The sequence below is a fragment of the Glossina fuscipes genome, unplaced genomic scaffold (genome assembly GCF_014805625.2).
Source record: "Glossina fuscipes isolate IAEA_lab_2018 unplaced genomic scaffold, Yale_Gfus_2 3, whole genome shotgun sequence".
NCBI lineage: Eukaryota > Metazoa > Arthropoda > Insecta > Diptera > Glossinidae > Glossina > Glossina fuscipes.
In genome coordinates, this window is record NW_023998417.1 from 2316697 (window position 1) to 2333058 (window position 16362).

General features: G+C 31.2%; 1 protein-coding gene across 2 annotated transcripts in view; it reads left to right on the forward strand.

Annotated features, from left to right (window-relative positions):
• Positions 1 to 10350: 10350 nt before the first annotated feature.
• Positions 10351 to 16362, forward strand: part of LOC119634853 — a 61596-nt gene continuing 55584 nt past the window's right edge. Inside the window, exon 1 of one of the 2 annotated variants that reach the window (XM_038029260.1) lies at positions 10351 to 10921. The gene's annotated coding sequence lies outside the window, so the exon portion shown is untranslated. The remainder of the gene's footprint in view (positions 10922 to 16362) is intronic. The other variant, XM_038029259.1, reaches the window with a different exon arrangement.

A 16362-nucleotide genomic window follows, 5' to 3' on the forward strand; every position in this document is an offset into this window, starting at 1 on the left:
TGCTAAAGTGTTAATAGAATGTTAATGAGCACAAGCCCCCTGCACCTGTAGCACTATTTCGATAAATCCAAGTAAACAGGTAGCAGAACAAAGATTAAAACATCAAGACCATAGATGTAAAAGGTTAATCAACTTTATATTTTTTATAATTTCTATTTTAAAATTTAACAAAACTGATAAATGTACGACATAAGTTTAATTTATATCAGAAAAACTTTATTTTTTTCACTATTTGCTGACAATTTACATCATCATCTCTCAAAATTATTTATTTTAATATTTAAAATGATTCGTTTCGTGATTCGAACGTTAATCCTTAACGATAATAACGTCTATTAGGACGGCGAATTGGGTTATAGTATCGACGATTTTGACGATATCTAGGCGGACGGTAATTCGGTCTTCGATAAGATTGCCGAGTAATGCGACTAAGAGCTGGACTCTCATCAATTTCAGACATCTCATTACCTTGTAAGGTAGGTAACGGAGATATAGATCCAACCAACATCAAAATTGCAGGAAAGATTAATAAACCCAAGAACCATGCAGCAAAATGCATTTTGTGTTGTTGTTTTTTTTTTTGTTTTTTTTTTTTCAAGAAAACACGACAACTATTGTTGTTAATGTACGCTTTTAACTGAGATTGCGTTTTAAGTTAAACCGATTTATATAGTGGAAGAGAAATGTTCATATTCGTTGCACAGACAACATTATAGTAGCATCGCCGTTAAATTTGATCAGTATACAGTGTTAGTCACTACATAACCAGTAGCATTTAAATAAATGATATAATATAAGGGAGTGGTGCATAGGGTAGTAGTTAACGCGAGAGTGTGCTACATTAGCTAGAAACCCTGTTTCCGAAAAAACATAACAATTACAATTATCACTAATGCCGAAAAGAATGTACATAACCGTCAGTCCATTCATTCACTACTCGTCTTAACTAAGAATGTTGTAAAGATTACATCAATAATTGAAAAATTTTATACAATATCGGAGAGATAGCATATAAAAGGTACCACTCCAAGTGACTCAAAAGTTCGAACTAAGCAAAAACCGCCTTAGATTATCATCGTGACGATCAACCAAGATCAGGCGAATTAGATCAGATTCCGTTAATTTAATGTCAAGTTTAATTTATGAGTTGCTCTTAATATATTCAATATTCGGCGCAAGACGAATTAAACTTTTCTTGCCTACAAAGACTACAAAAACAAAAAGAGAAAAATCATTTTCAACTTAAGCCGATGCATTCATCGACTAAGAACAAAGTAAATAATACAATGTTTTTAATTACGGGCATGTGAATTATTCAGAGAACCCTTTTACGCCTACCACCGAAGAGGAGAGGAGGTATATTCATTTTGTCAAAGCGTTTGAAACATTTTAAGAGATACCATAAAGTACGCTAATCACTAATAAACTCTGTCTGTCTGGCTATTTGTCTATCTCCCAGTGTAATGTCTTTTGGTAAGCCTTCTCTTGGTCGCCGAAATCAAATTTTGCGGAAACCTTGCAAGCTCTCGCAGGCAGACCGGTATTAAACATGGATTAGAATCGATCAGGGAACACGTTCACAGTAGAATATGAAGTGGATCTATTAGAGGATCAAGCGGAATCAAAGTTTTTTCTCCGCATATGGAATGTGTCAACGACCGTGCTTTGACATTCCATTTTAATTTCTCTTATCTGTGAGAGAGATCCAACAAGACACTATAGACAAATCGGCTTTCGAACGAATAGACGAATTTTAGGCATATTGAGAGTAAGTATAGCTGCATAAGCAAGGTCTCTAAGGCACATTTGTAAATGCTACAGAACGAAAAGATACAATCAACCAGAGTTCGGCAGAGGAAAGATTGTACTTCAAGACAATATCTCATAGGATTACTTGTTCATTCTTTTTCCTAACTTAAAAATGATCAATAACTGCTACACAGCTAGAAAAGTTAACTATTTCCGTATAAATTACGTAAAATTTTTCACTGTTTATTGAGTTATTTACCGCATTCTAAATTTTATTGTTTATTAGAGCAACTTTGAAGATGTTTATATACAGAGCGCTTCTCAAGGACTACAACGGCAAGTTAACTACCACTAAAACGATATAGGGCAGATCTTTGTGTAATTATAAATATACTTATATTCATATTTCATATTTGTCAAGAGTTTCTTGCTTTTTCACTTTTAATTAGAGCGCACTCTTGCCTATCGACTTATTGATGTAGCCCTTTCGACGGAAGATGTTTCAACGGAGCCCGTTCCAAGCTTAATATCGTATATATATTTATGTTTAGATGATCATCTATCCGTTGCTCCTGATCTCAAATTTTGTAGTTTCAACATCAGTCTTACCCTAGAAAAAAACAAAAAGTTTTTTGCCTTTTTTTTTTTTGCCGCGTAGTTCAAAACATTTTTAAAATGTCCAACAGTGGAAAGACATTTGGAATTTGGAAGTGTGAAAATTTGATAATACGTAAGTGTATTTTCATCACAACGGAAGCACGGACGCATGTATGTAAGGTTACATTGAACTTATATACTTAGCTAGGTATGCTTACTTCATTTCTAAAAGGTAAGCGTACCTTACGTAGCGGCAAATTATTTAAAAATATTGTTTTGCAAATATACTCATCTTAGTCAGTTCAGTCCAATTCATTAAAACCTGTTTTAACAAATTAATTATAGTTTAAGCTCAACATTGCAATTATATAAGTGAATTAATGCGAAATAATTTAATATGAAGATGATCACACAAGTTGTTTGTTTATTCACAAAGTTATGGTGATTCCCATACACGTTACGGGCAAAAACACATTTCATAGAAATGGCCGGAAAAATAATTAAAATTTGAATTTGAAATAAAAAATTTATTATTTGAAAATGTGAATATTTATAATTAATTAAATGGAAAAAGTTATGGCATAAAATTAATTAAATAAATGGACATTGATTTGGAAAAAACTATTAAAGAAAATATGTAAGAATTATTTGAGGTTGAAGGCTTGAAGGCTTGAAGGCTTTAAAATGGTTTTTCTTTTTTTGTTTTGTTCTAATAAAAGAAAACCTCAAACCGTCCGTCATTTAGAAGATTTAAAATAAATCTTTATGTAAGATATTCTATTTACGTTTGTTTGTATGTTTTTTTGTTTTTATTGAAGATTAAACTTAGTAAGCTTATGTTATTTATCGGCTTCACAGATGCTTTCAGATGCTTTCTAAAAGATAGAGAAAGGGCTGATAACATCTGAAATTGATTCTTTTTTTAGAATCCCGGCCTAAGATTTCTAAAGTACTGCTTAGTGGCGGCGAATGATCGCTTGATTGGAAGCTACACCCTCATGGCTTTTCTATTTAATGATTTATAGTTTTTTTATTCTTTCCAAAGTATTTATGTCCATTTAACAGCTTTTCTGAACAGAGGCATTCATTGAGATGGCCGTAGGCTTCTAAAGCACTGCTTAGTGGCAGCGAATGATCGCCTGATAGGAAGCTATACCCTAAGGACTTTTCTACCTGACTATATCTAGTTATGTCCATTTAACAGCTTTTCCGAACAGAGGCATTCATTAAGATGATCTTGGATCATTACAAGGCCGCAAGCCATTCAACAGAATCCAACGCCTTTGCTAAACAATGGCAAGCAGCACTAATTAATAAAGAATTTATTATCGTGAATGCGTTGCTGTCAAAACCTGATTTTCTCAAACGGTTTTAAAAATACATGGTACAGTTTATATTCTATTCGTTTAAATCCTCTCAAGGATAGTCCCTGGAGGATTTTCGATAAGTAAATTTAAAAGATGATTTTAGCAAACGATTGCATCCCTTTTGAATGATGAACATTTTTTTTGTTCAAATACTCGACAATAAATCAGCAATAAATCAATATTTTTCAATTACATAACCCGCTGAAAAAATTCAATATAAAAATAAATAAAAAAAGCAAATTCAAAGAGGTTTGATTTCAAATAACCAGCATGGCGTCTTTATATAAAAATTTGCCTGCGATTTGATTTCCGTACGGCAATCATGTGATATATTGCAGAACTACCTCCTGTGTTACTCAATAAATTTCTATTTCATTTCTATGTTCAGCACGTATTGTCGACTATTCATCTTATTATCCTCATGCACTTTATCTGGATAAAGTATTATATAGATAAGTAAAAGTTCGCCTTTGATTATATTTATATATATATATATATATATATATATGTATATATATGTATATATATATATTGTATTTATATTTATAATTAATCTTTCTTTCCATTTTATATATTTCAATATTTTTTGCTGCGAAGACGACGACGACGACGACGACGACAACGACGAGTCAAAAAAGTGTGTTAATAATATTCAATTTCAGAATAATGGTAAGATTCGTTCATTAGCCATGTTTCTCCTTTCACTCACTATTCTTTCTCGCTTCTTATCTCTTTTCTTAATTAACCATAGAAGAAATGACTTAAAGCTCAAACGACTGGGCGTTGCACAAACATCAGATGAATATAAATGTGAAAAGTTTTTTCTTGTAAGAGAAATGGAAAAGTTATATAATAATTATTTCATTAAGAAAAACAAATAGTTTAAAAACCAAGTTAAGTTATTAAGTATGCCATGGAATGTTATAAAATTACAAGTGATTACTAAGTTGTTGAAAGATTGCACATGCACTCATCCACACACAAGGTATATATATATATATATATATATATATATGCACGTGCCGTAATAAGAAACATTCAAATTTGAAATATTATTTTAAGCAATGAAATCTTGTTGATGATTAGGTTATAGTTATGAGTTTGCTAAAGCGGAAGAGTTCTGTTGAAAATTGCATAGAGCCTCTTAACAACAAGCCTTTGAATAATCTAATGCAGTCATATATATATTTCAGAATTGTGGAATACGAAAAAGACTATGATCTTAAAGAAAGCAAAGTTCATTCGAGTGCGTTCGAGAATTTTCTACATACACCAGGGTTAGCACAAAATTTTTATTTGGGGTAGTTTACGAGCTATTCTCACTTTATATTGTCTTGTGGCCATGACCTTTGACTGACTTCGTCAATTGTCCATAGCAATGCGCCTACAATGTTTCTGTGCAAGCTTAAAGCGAATATCTTAATTATTGCGGCCAGGACAGACGGACAAACAGGCATACTTAAATATATTAGGTGTTTTATGCTGATCAAGAATATATATAAATGCGTTATAGGGCCTGCCAAGTTGTCTTCCGCACCTCGCAGACATGTTAACAAACGAATAGAAGTTTAACACTTTGTAAGATTGTGTGGCCTTCCCCGACTGCTTCCATTTTTCCCTCACAATATGAATATGAATTTTGATAGTTTTATCTATCGCAGCTTTTGAGTAGTGAGCAGTAAATCTTCTTTTATTTTTTTCACTTGAAAACAGAGATGATTTTTGTTTAAGTGGCACACCCTTCGACCGCTTTCACGCACTCTGAATAGTAACATTCATGCAAGAACGATGCGATGTTTATGCTAAATTTGAAGTGTTGATAACTTCATCATTTTTGTGGCCTCACATTGAATAGACGCGCAGACGGACAGACGGACATGGTCTAATCGAATATTTGATTATTCCACCCGTCCGTTCAAAACATTTGTTTATAAGTTTATGATTGCACAAAGAAGTAAAATTGATACAGGAATCCAAAACAAGAATAGCAAGAAGAAGAAAAATGATAGGTTATGGGTGACTTTTTGCAATTTTGTAAGAAACATTTGGGAATTTTTGTAACGCATTTGTTGTGCTTTATGGGTAGTGAAGAAAAAAAACCAGAGATACACATTTATATGCTGTAAATAGTTGGTAGTATCTACATATATACATATACATAATATTTATATACTTGTATTTATTGCTAAGCTTTTCATTCTTTTAAGCCTTGGTACTCTTGCCAAATGTACGTAAGATATATAAATATGCATCGGAGATGCCATTAACACTCTCGGCCAGCGGGAAAATCGTTTTAGTCATCTATTTGTCTATTTGCTGATTGATTATAATCTCATAAGATGGTAAGTAAATCTTGCATATTTTTCATTCAGTTTATCAAATTATCTTAAAAAAGCAGTTAGACTAGTTGAACCGATGGCTTTCAGTATTCCCATAATATATAATAACAAATTTTCTATAGAATATATATTTTCGATTTAATAAGATGCTTTGATGAAGCCCTGGATAGGGCTCCAGTAACTTTAAAATAAATATAAATAATTCCCTCTGTTGGAATATATCGAAGAAGAGACATATATCAAATGAATAGCATCTTCAACTTGTTTTCATATATATATTATTTATACGCACAAACATACCTTTGCATCGAACGAGCCGTCTTGGATGAGTGATCATCTAAAAAGAAAGCAAAAAACAAAACAATTAGTTCATGATAAGTACAATGCAACTCAGTTCAAAGTGAACATAGGGTTCGTCATTTGATATCAAAAATTTTTAACCCTAACTCTAGCATGATTTGTTGTTGTAACATATTTAAATTTTGAACTTAAGTTTTTTGATTATTTCACATTGCATTTGCACAAAACCCATATATGGCCTGTGGTATGTTTACATATGTGTTTTAAGGTCACATCGTGGAATAATTCGTTATAAAAACGCATAGTTACGATTAGGATTGAAATATATTACGTCACTGTCATTGTCATAATTATTGAATATGTAAATATATTTGAATTTTCATATCTAGCAGGTGCTGATTTTATTCTCACCGTAAATTGTAGTGTGTTGTGCATACTTTGTTGATTCTTAATAATATTACAACGGATCATTATTGAATATATAAATCTGTTTGGGGACTTTGCCGTCTAGCATGTCGTTCCCTTATTCGCATTGTATACAGTGGGAATAAAATTTTAACACGCTATAGTCACCGTAATGCCAAAAAATGTAGGGTTAAAAAAAAAACTTTGCGAAAAATAAACAACGTATAGCAGATGTCGAATTAAGCTTACAGTTACACTACTTTTTCAAGCCTTTTCAGAGCTTAGATTCAAAGTTCTGTATAGTCCAACCAAAATATTCCAACTTTTCCTATATAATCGAACAAAGTTTGAAAGGAAAAAATTGCACTCATTAGAAAGTAATTCTAACATATTTTTTTACGATTCTTAGTTTCCTCTTTTATTCCATGGTTCATCAAAAATTCTATAATGACATCATAATTACACATATGCACAAATACTTATAACACTTTATTTCAAAAGAATTTAAATAAAACGTTTTCATATTATTAAAATACCATGAATTTTGTAGCGTTGTTCTCATTCATGAACATGAACAACAAACAATGCACGATGAAAACGTATTCGTTAGCTGCAGTGCAGACCATGGAATTTATGTTCAGCAATTACATTTAAGTTGTAACAAATTCTCCGGAAATACATTCATGTGGAGTGAAGTCTTTTTTTCTTTTTCTTTACCGTATTAGGCTGATATGTGTTTGGGTAAAAATCTTACAAATGTTATGCCATAGAATAGGAACAGCAGCAGCAATAATCTCAAATATCAAAGTATATGAATTGGAGTTACATAAACTGCTAAGATTAGCAAACTATGCACACTACACGGATCATTCAGAACAATGCGTATTTCAATACAATGCGTATTTCAATATGAACGAATGAACGCCTTGTGTAAATTGTGTGACATTAAGATTCTATAAAAATGTTGTTAAAGGATTGAAAGTTTAATTTTTTTGAAGTTTAACTGCACGTTAAAGTAGTAATACAATGATGTTAAGAGCTTCACCATAATCTTGAAAAATGAAGAATTTTTTTACGTTGTAGAGACTTGAAGAACAATAACTAGTAAACAGTGATAGAGATGCAGTAGCACCGCAACTGGATTTTTGGTGGGTATCAAAGTTTCCCCCAAAAGTGAAGATACTTTCTTGTTGTGTTTAATGCATTGCTTGTAATCCGCCTGAGTCGCCGAGTAGGCAAATCAATTCAAAAAGCGCTAATTCATTCATTCTGAATACAAAATGAATGAACGAAAGCAAATATATTATGTATCTACGCTCAATGACTTAAACAACATACACAAGCGAGCAAATAGAGAGCGAAGAAATAGCGGCAAAGTGAATATAACAGAGTGGTCAGCTGTCAGTTATAAAGGCCTAGCAGCAGTCCAGTCATAAGTCAGTCATTCCTTAAGCAAGACAGTCATTCAAACGCACACATATTGTATTGTGGGATTATTTTTACTTTTTCCTTTTCATTTAACCCTTACTTTTATGTTCCAAAGAAGGAGTAGAAAGAAAACGAAAACTTACTAAATTATCGCATATAACTAATACTTTTTTTTCGGCACGTGCTTTACATTCGATTAAAGTTGCATTCACCCTAAAGAGTTTTAAAATCAATTTTAAGGGAATTTGTTTGTTTTCTTAACTCTTACTTATAGAAAAGAAAAAAAGAAAAGCTTTTTATATTCTAATTAGAATTCTTGAAGAATAACGAGAGTTTAAGATTCAAATTCTGTTGATGCGATCGCTTATCAGCATATGAACGGGCAGTTTCTTCCAAAGGATGCTATTTCTACTTCCAAGTTTTATTCTGCGGATAAACAGAGAGTATTGGAGATTAGAGTGCTTTGAGTGCGTTGCGCAAGAACCGACTACTATTAAAAGAGACATGGAGTTCCTCTAAGAAAAGCTATTTACTTTCTAGCTAAACTCAAGCTCAAAGCTTGACAATTACTTTAACACTGGAAGTACCGTGCAGATCAATACGGCCCTTTTGAACTTATAAGCTTAAAAGAAAAAAATGGCTACATAATGCGAAATAGATTTGAGGGCTTTCATTTATATGAAAAGATCATTAAATACCCATAACTAGTTTCTCTCTACCTGTTCTAACTCGCGAGATGCCAATGACGCGTACCAATTTCTACGGTTACGGGCCATGAAATCGCGAGAGTCACAAAAATGAAGGAATAAATTCCAACAAATCAAAATTTTATCTTTCATTAGCAAGCCGACCGAGACTATTTTAGATTGTCTCACTTTCTAATCTATTTTGTGAAGGCTTATGTGGGCAGATCACAAACATTTTCGAATCTTAAATTCTTAATCTATCACATATCACGTTTGCAAGTTTAACAATGGCCCACAGATTATAAATCAAAACGACCCTTAACGGTAGATATTGTTACTGTCAAATTCACAGACAACTACTTACCACAAGCTCTTTCTAAAAAGCTGTTAAGCGTTAGGCGATCGTAGCGACTCATAAAATCATATTTTCTAACCGCCTTGCATAGATTTTTAAATGAACATTTGTATATATTACTAGTATATCGTATATTTCCAACTAGATTGCTAGGACTCAGTTACTGCTGCTATTGATTGATTTATAAATATATATATAAAATATCGTTTAATCCAAAATTAACATTCACTTTAATTGTGAGTTCAATTTTGTGTTAATTGCTAAACTAATTCTCTTCAATTTCATAGAATTGCATTGTAAGATGCTTAGTCTCATTGACACAAGGCACCGCTGTCTGTCTCTGTTACTTATTATTACTACTTTAATAGGCGAATTTTTAACATTTCTCTTAAACATCAGACAAATAGATCGAGGCGATTATATTCACTTTACGAATTCATTCATTTTACATTTTCAATAATTTTTTATAAATATGATGCAATGATGCATTAACAGTTTCCCATTTTCATATGTAATTAGCCAACGGCAATCTCTAATTGCTACGTCTGCTAAGGTCACAGTATTATATAAATGAAATGTAAATAAAAATAAAATGTAAATTAAACATAATATCGTAGATAATTTTCACATGTTACTTACAGAAATTCTCAAAATATTTTTCTCTCTAAGATACACATTAATCAAAGTTGCCCTTTACCAAGTTTAATAGATGAATACATAAGAGAGTGAAAAAAGTAAGAGAACAAAAAAGAGCAATAATGCCATTATGAGATTTACATACTCTTTAAACATTTATGTTATATGCGCAGTTTTTGAAGTTGAATTGTACTTACTTCGGGAGCATAAAACGAATAATAACAAATGTGCCAAGATGCTAAAATATCGATACATATATATATATATGTGTGAATAGCATACCAATGCAGCAACGAAAAAGAACAATCATAACAAAACAAAACGAAAAAATTGCAAAAAAAAAAGGAAAAACTTCACCAACGTAGCGAAATAACTTTGTGCGAATTATTTCTTCAAAACGAAGGTACACTAATGAAATCAATGCAATGCTTTAGTAGATACGTTAGCTCAAAGGGTTGCGCATGTAACGGACGGTTTATTGTGTCGAATATAAGCAAAAAAAAAAAAAATGAATATTTATCGCACGAAAGTATGCAAACAAATTTTGTGACTTATATACTGTTTCGTTAGATTGCCAGATATATATAGAGCCTGCGTTAGATAACAGACAGATGCATGTGATTGATATGAGTTGAAAATTCATTAATAAGATCGATAAACTTATCAAAGTTCATTATTAGTGTTAATGTTAAAAATGTGAAATTTGAAATTCTCTATCCTTCTTATATAATCGTAGTCAAAAAGGCTATGCTTTTTTCAATATAGCAAACACACAGGTCAAATGAAAATGTTTCTTAAGAAATTTAAATAAATTAAATAATGACTATATTTTCTAATGTTATTCAATCTTAAATAAAGATAAATTGCAAAAATGGAAAAATCTAGAAGAGCGTCGTAACTCTCCTACAAGTAACGAAATGTTGTGCAACAACGTGTCGCCAAAAGCATAAACATTTTGCATTGAAAAATTGATTTTAAATCTTTAAAATTATGTTGATTAGAAAACTTGATTCATTTACGAAAATAACCACCCAGACTGGGTCGGTTAACAGGTAACAGGTAAGAAAATATTCTATGTTGTTTATGGTTCTCTCTTTGCCAACATTATATTTGTTATTCTAACTTTAGCCAAAAATAATTGTAATTTATGGGTAAAAATTGTGAATTTTGTTTTGCTCGCCCCACTGCCTCCCGCCCCCCCTCTTTATCATCTTTTATAACAATAGCAAATGGCAAAAGTTGCCTGAACATAGGCCATGATAATAATAATAATAAACCGCAGACATGTATACGACGTAAATGTCTTTTTGACTCTACCTGCCTAACTATATATATGCTAAGTTATTTTTTGCATACTTTAAGGAATTTATGTAGTTACTACAAACACATACACCTAACCGACTTGCACATTTGAACAGAGAAACTAACTCTCGGTAATATTTTAGTGGTCTCCCCCAAATAAGCGGTTTTCCTTTGTCATTATGTATGCAAGTTGGGTTACGGTGTATGCTTTTATATATATATATATATATATATATATATAGTCCAGGATATCTTTGGATACGTTTATATAAGTATGTACATTTATATACTTAAGAGTGTTGGTTGAGGAAACTTTTATAACATAGTTGAGTGAAGGGGAACAAAAAAAGCTACGAAGCAAGTTATGTTAAAAAATATGTTCTTTTATAATATTTACATTTTCACATAAATAGCAAAATATATGCAGCACGAAGGGGAGGGAAAGGTATCCAATATTTTTTTTTTATTTTTTCTCTTTGAATTTATTAAGTTTCCATTGAATGTGGTAAGAAAATTTAATTAAAAGTTTATATCATCACTACGAAACCTTAGCTTCATACTAATTGTGTTGTCACGCTTGTGAATGCCCATACGGCTAATAATATTGATTTGGATATATCTGTTCCTTTTGTTTATTGATCAAGCTTTTCTTCTTCTTCTGTTTTTGATAAAGAGCCGCATTTAGCACAAAAGAAACGATCTGTTCTCCAATAAATTGCTTTCTTTAATGCATTTCAATGATAGAAACAACTCTTCTCCAGCAATAAAATTCTGTGGGATATCATAATCATGTAAACCACCCGCTCTATAGTAAGTTGTTCAAAAAGAACTGTTAAATAATATGTATGGCATAACATATATATATATATATATATTGTATAAGAATTCACACGCAACCTATTTATTGAGTTATCATTATCATTTTGAAAGCTTAACATGCATAGGCAAGCTTAGTATAGCTCGTTCCAAAAGTCTACGTAATAACATGGTAGATATTGTTGTTAAGCTAGTGAACGATTAAATCATTAGCTTTCGTGATTTGGTTATATCCTTGAATATCTTCAAATAAATCCAATAGGTTTTGAAAATAGAAAGTAAAAATTTGAGAACATTCTTGAGGAGACTATTAAGAGAAAGACTAATTAAAAGTTCATTTCAGCTAATCAAGATTAAAAATAGTTCATAAGACTGTCGGGGTTTGTTACATAACGATTTTAAACGTAACTCAATTAATTCAGCACATAATTCCATTCCGATAATATCAGCTGCTACTGTTCGTCTTACTTTAATCCAAGAATTTCTCTCTTTGGACGAAGAGTAGAAACCCTTTTTTATATAATTTTGTAAGAGAAGCAGTACCTAGATTAGGTTATATTAAGGGCGCAGAACTTTTTTTTTTTTTTTGTTTACAATAGGAATGGTGAATGGAACATGTTGCGCATGAAACTTGGTTCAAGCGTAGAAATTCTTTCCAATACTTATTCAGCTAGAAAACTTATATATAAACATTTGAATTAAGAAGAACAGATATAAATTATTATTGGGATTTTCTAATTCAATATAAATGAGAAGGTTACACATAACTTCCGATAAGGAAAACAAGAAAGTAGGTGAAAGGGAGACGAAAGAAAAACAAAGGTTACGAAACTTGAAAGAATATGCATATAGGTAAGAGTGAACTAAAACATTGGATGGAGAAATGAAAATGACGACGATACGATGCGGCTGAATTTTGAGACAAAAACTCAGATAGGGAGAATACGGTTTTCATGTATTATTTAAATCTCTCTCAATGATACTCATGGGACTAGCATGCTCGAGATTCTACTTGGATAAATTAAGTTTAGCGAGAGGGTAACTTTTGACGGTTCTACAAAGAACATTTAGATTAATTTCATTGAAAAGTGCTAACGAAACAATTTCACCATTTCGTAACGTGAACGTAAAGTTTAAGTATAAGATTCGCGTACGCTTGAAAAGACAAAGCATATCGATAAGTAAAAGTCTATACGCATACTGTGAGAAATTTCGACTCGGATCGCGCTTACATGACATGATTAGCAAGCTTTTTACTAATATTTTAACCAGTGAAGTACTTTTCTGTTAAGCTGTTAAGTTTTTGTTAGTTACTCTGCTAATAAAATTCTGCATCGAAAATTAAATTTTCCACATCACTGAATAAAACTTTTTTTTTTTTTAAAAAAGATTTTGTTTAAGTTGTCGAAAATAAATAAACTTTGACCTTGCCGACTATATATTTATATGATATCAATTTCATATATACACGTATGTGCACGCATTTATGAATATTTACATAAATGCACCTGTTACGGAAAAAGTTAAGAGGCTATTTACTGCCCTGTAGACAAAAATTTTGCAAACATTTCTACAAATACTGTATACAATGGGTATAAATATTCTTTTTTTTTTTTTTTTTGCACTAAAGCTTTACGTACATAATAAAACACGCAAATATTTCGTAATACTGTGTGATAATAATAAATAAAAAAATAAATAAAAAGCATATATTTTGCAAGTTTTTTGCATATAAATAAATATTTATAGAGATTTTCAATATAAGCGCAATAAAAAAAAAAAAAAAAAAAACTCAAATGTGAAGCATCGGTCAGACTTTTAAATCCATTGCGGAAAAAATGACAAAATAGGTAAATAATTAAAGCAAAAAAAAAAATTATAAAATTCGGTTAACAATTATTGAAAAGATTTCATATGACAAGTATGATAATTCATTTAAACAGTGATTTTCTTGCGGATAAAAAAACATTGAAAGAAAAAACTCATTTGCAAACAAACTGAATATCATTTCACAAGATTTCAAATACTTATAAATGTCATCATAAAAGTCTTTGGTATCGTTATCATCAAAATGACAATACAAATTGGATGAAGAGGAATAAGAACATACTCATAAGATAGGTGGAGTAGTAAGTGATAAATTCTTTTGAAAGTCAATAGCAATTGTTGTGTCGACACTCGATAGCAGAAACATCACTTGTCGCTGTCAAATTGTCACATGAATACATATGTTAGAGTCGAGAAGAAAGATTTTTCAAATTTTTTGACTTCAAGAACAACCTACGCACGTGCATATCTCAAATCCATTTGTTCATTTCATGTAAGTTAAACAAAAAAAAGTTATGTGTACATATATGTATATAAGTATATATATATTTATATATATATATTTATATTTATATTTATATCAATGTATATGTTTATATATGGATATGCATATAAATATGCAAAATGCATATATAAATATATATAGGTGTGTATATGTGCTGCTGCTGCTGCTGCTAAGGTGAATATGAATCAAACGAGATGAACATAGTTCAGCGTAGTATTTCAAACAACTTTCATATAACAGTAAACTTATAACTGAAGAAGGCAATAAGTAAACAAGCAAAAAAGTAAATACGAACACTATAGCCGGGCAAGGCCAACCATTCATACATATTCTATACCACTTTCATCACCAAAATTACACAGTATTCTTCTGCAATGGCATATTTTTCTTGACAGCCTTCATATTGGATGACGCTCAAATACCACATGGCATGATCCAAATTTAAAAAGCTTCATTTACTTGCAAAAAAATTCCATTATTTTTCTGTTTCCGTCATAAAAAAACTAAAAGTTAAAATTTCTCCCCATATAACGGCTTGGTTTCGATGATAAACCTTATGTTTGTTGCGATCTAAGAAAGAGGCCTATATATGGTCCAAATTCCCTATCGTTCATTTTCTTGCTAAATTGCTACTATTGATCAATTTTCGTCAAAATATATTAAAAATTAAACATTTTTCTGAAGGGCTTACTATTCATATGAAATTTTATATGGGGGAGGGACCAAGAAGTAGACCCAAATAGTTCACATTTGCTACCATGAATAAATTTTCATCATAAAACATTAACAATTAAGACTTTTTGGCATATACGGGATTACATATCCTGAGAATCCTTATAGATGACGGGTACCAAAAAATATACCTACGTGGTCCAAAATCGATAAGGTTGGTTTCTTTGTGAATTCACTATTAAGAAGCAATTTTCATCATAAAATATTGACCATCACACATTTTTACCATATAAGAATCCAGTTGTCGTAGCAATGGTGATATGAGAGAGGATTCAGAAAATTTCCCCAGCCGAACCAAACTGTTCATATCAATTTAAAACGTTAAAATTTTGAAAATCGTCATTTTTTTTCCTTATTTCGAAAAGTCTTAACATGGGGTCAGTTTTAGCTCTCTAATTTTTCTTTGGAGACTTGGACAACTCGGAGAAAAGCAAATCGATTAGCAGCAATTTTTGAAGAAAACTAATTTTGTGATCGTCATTACTAATTTTTGAATATATATTTTTGAATTTCGTATATCACCTTAACGTTGAATTTCATATTGTTACAACCCGCACCAAAGAGATGAAAAGTATATCCATTTGTTAAAATGTTTGCAACACAGCACAAAGCAAACCTCAGAGATTATATAAAATACCTATATTCTTGATCAGCATCAAAATCTGAATGGATTTAAGCATGTCCGTCTGTCCCTCTGTCTAATGCAGGAAGCTTGTCTCATCTCTTTCACAGGCTTTGCCTTTAACTAGGCAGGCTATTACACGGTAACGTGTAAAAGTCTAGAGATCTTATAACTTCTAATACCATATACACCGAGTCTATTACAGTACCTTATTTATTATACTTTGTAAGTTCTTTGGTCCTTCATCATTCAGCTTTTTTTTACAAAGGGAATGAAAAATAAGTTCAAACGTCTCTCCTTTGGCAAGCAGATATTTTTATAAAATAAAATCCAAAAATGCATGAATATGTTGACACATCTATTCAGTGTTATTCGTTCGGCTTTCAAAGGCTAAGGGAGCAAAAAGTTGAATTTCATTTAATTTGCATGCTGCACTTCACACATGCAATTCGTAAATAAATAATTAAAGCTTAAAAGTTTACGAGTACACCAAAGGAAAAACACCGGATAATGTTTATTTTAAAATTTAAAAAAAAAAAACCAAAGAGAATATCTTTAGCTATAAATGCTAATAATTTCTCTTTGGCATCCTTACACATCCGACAAATATTTCTCTTTAGTAAGCAGAATATTTTCATTTATAACGATTTCTTTACGGTACTCCTTTAATATTTCCAATCTTTTCCGACATATTTT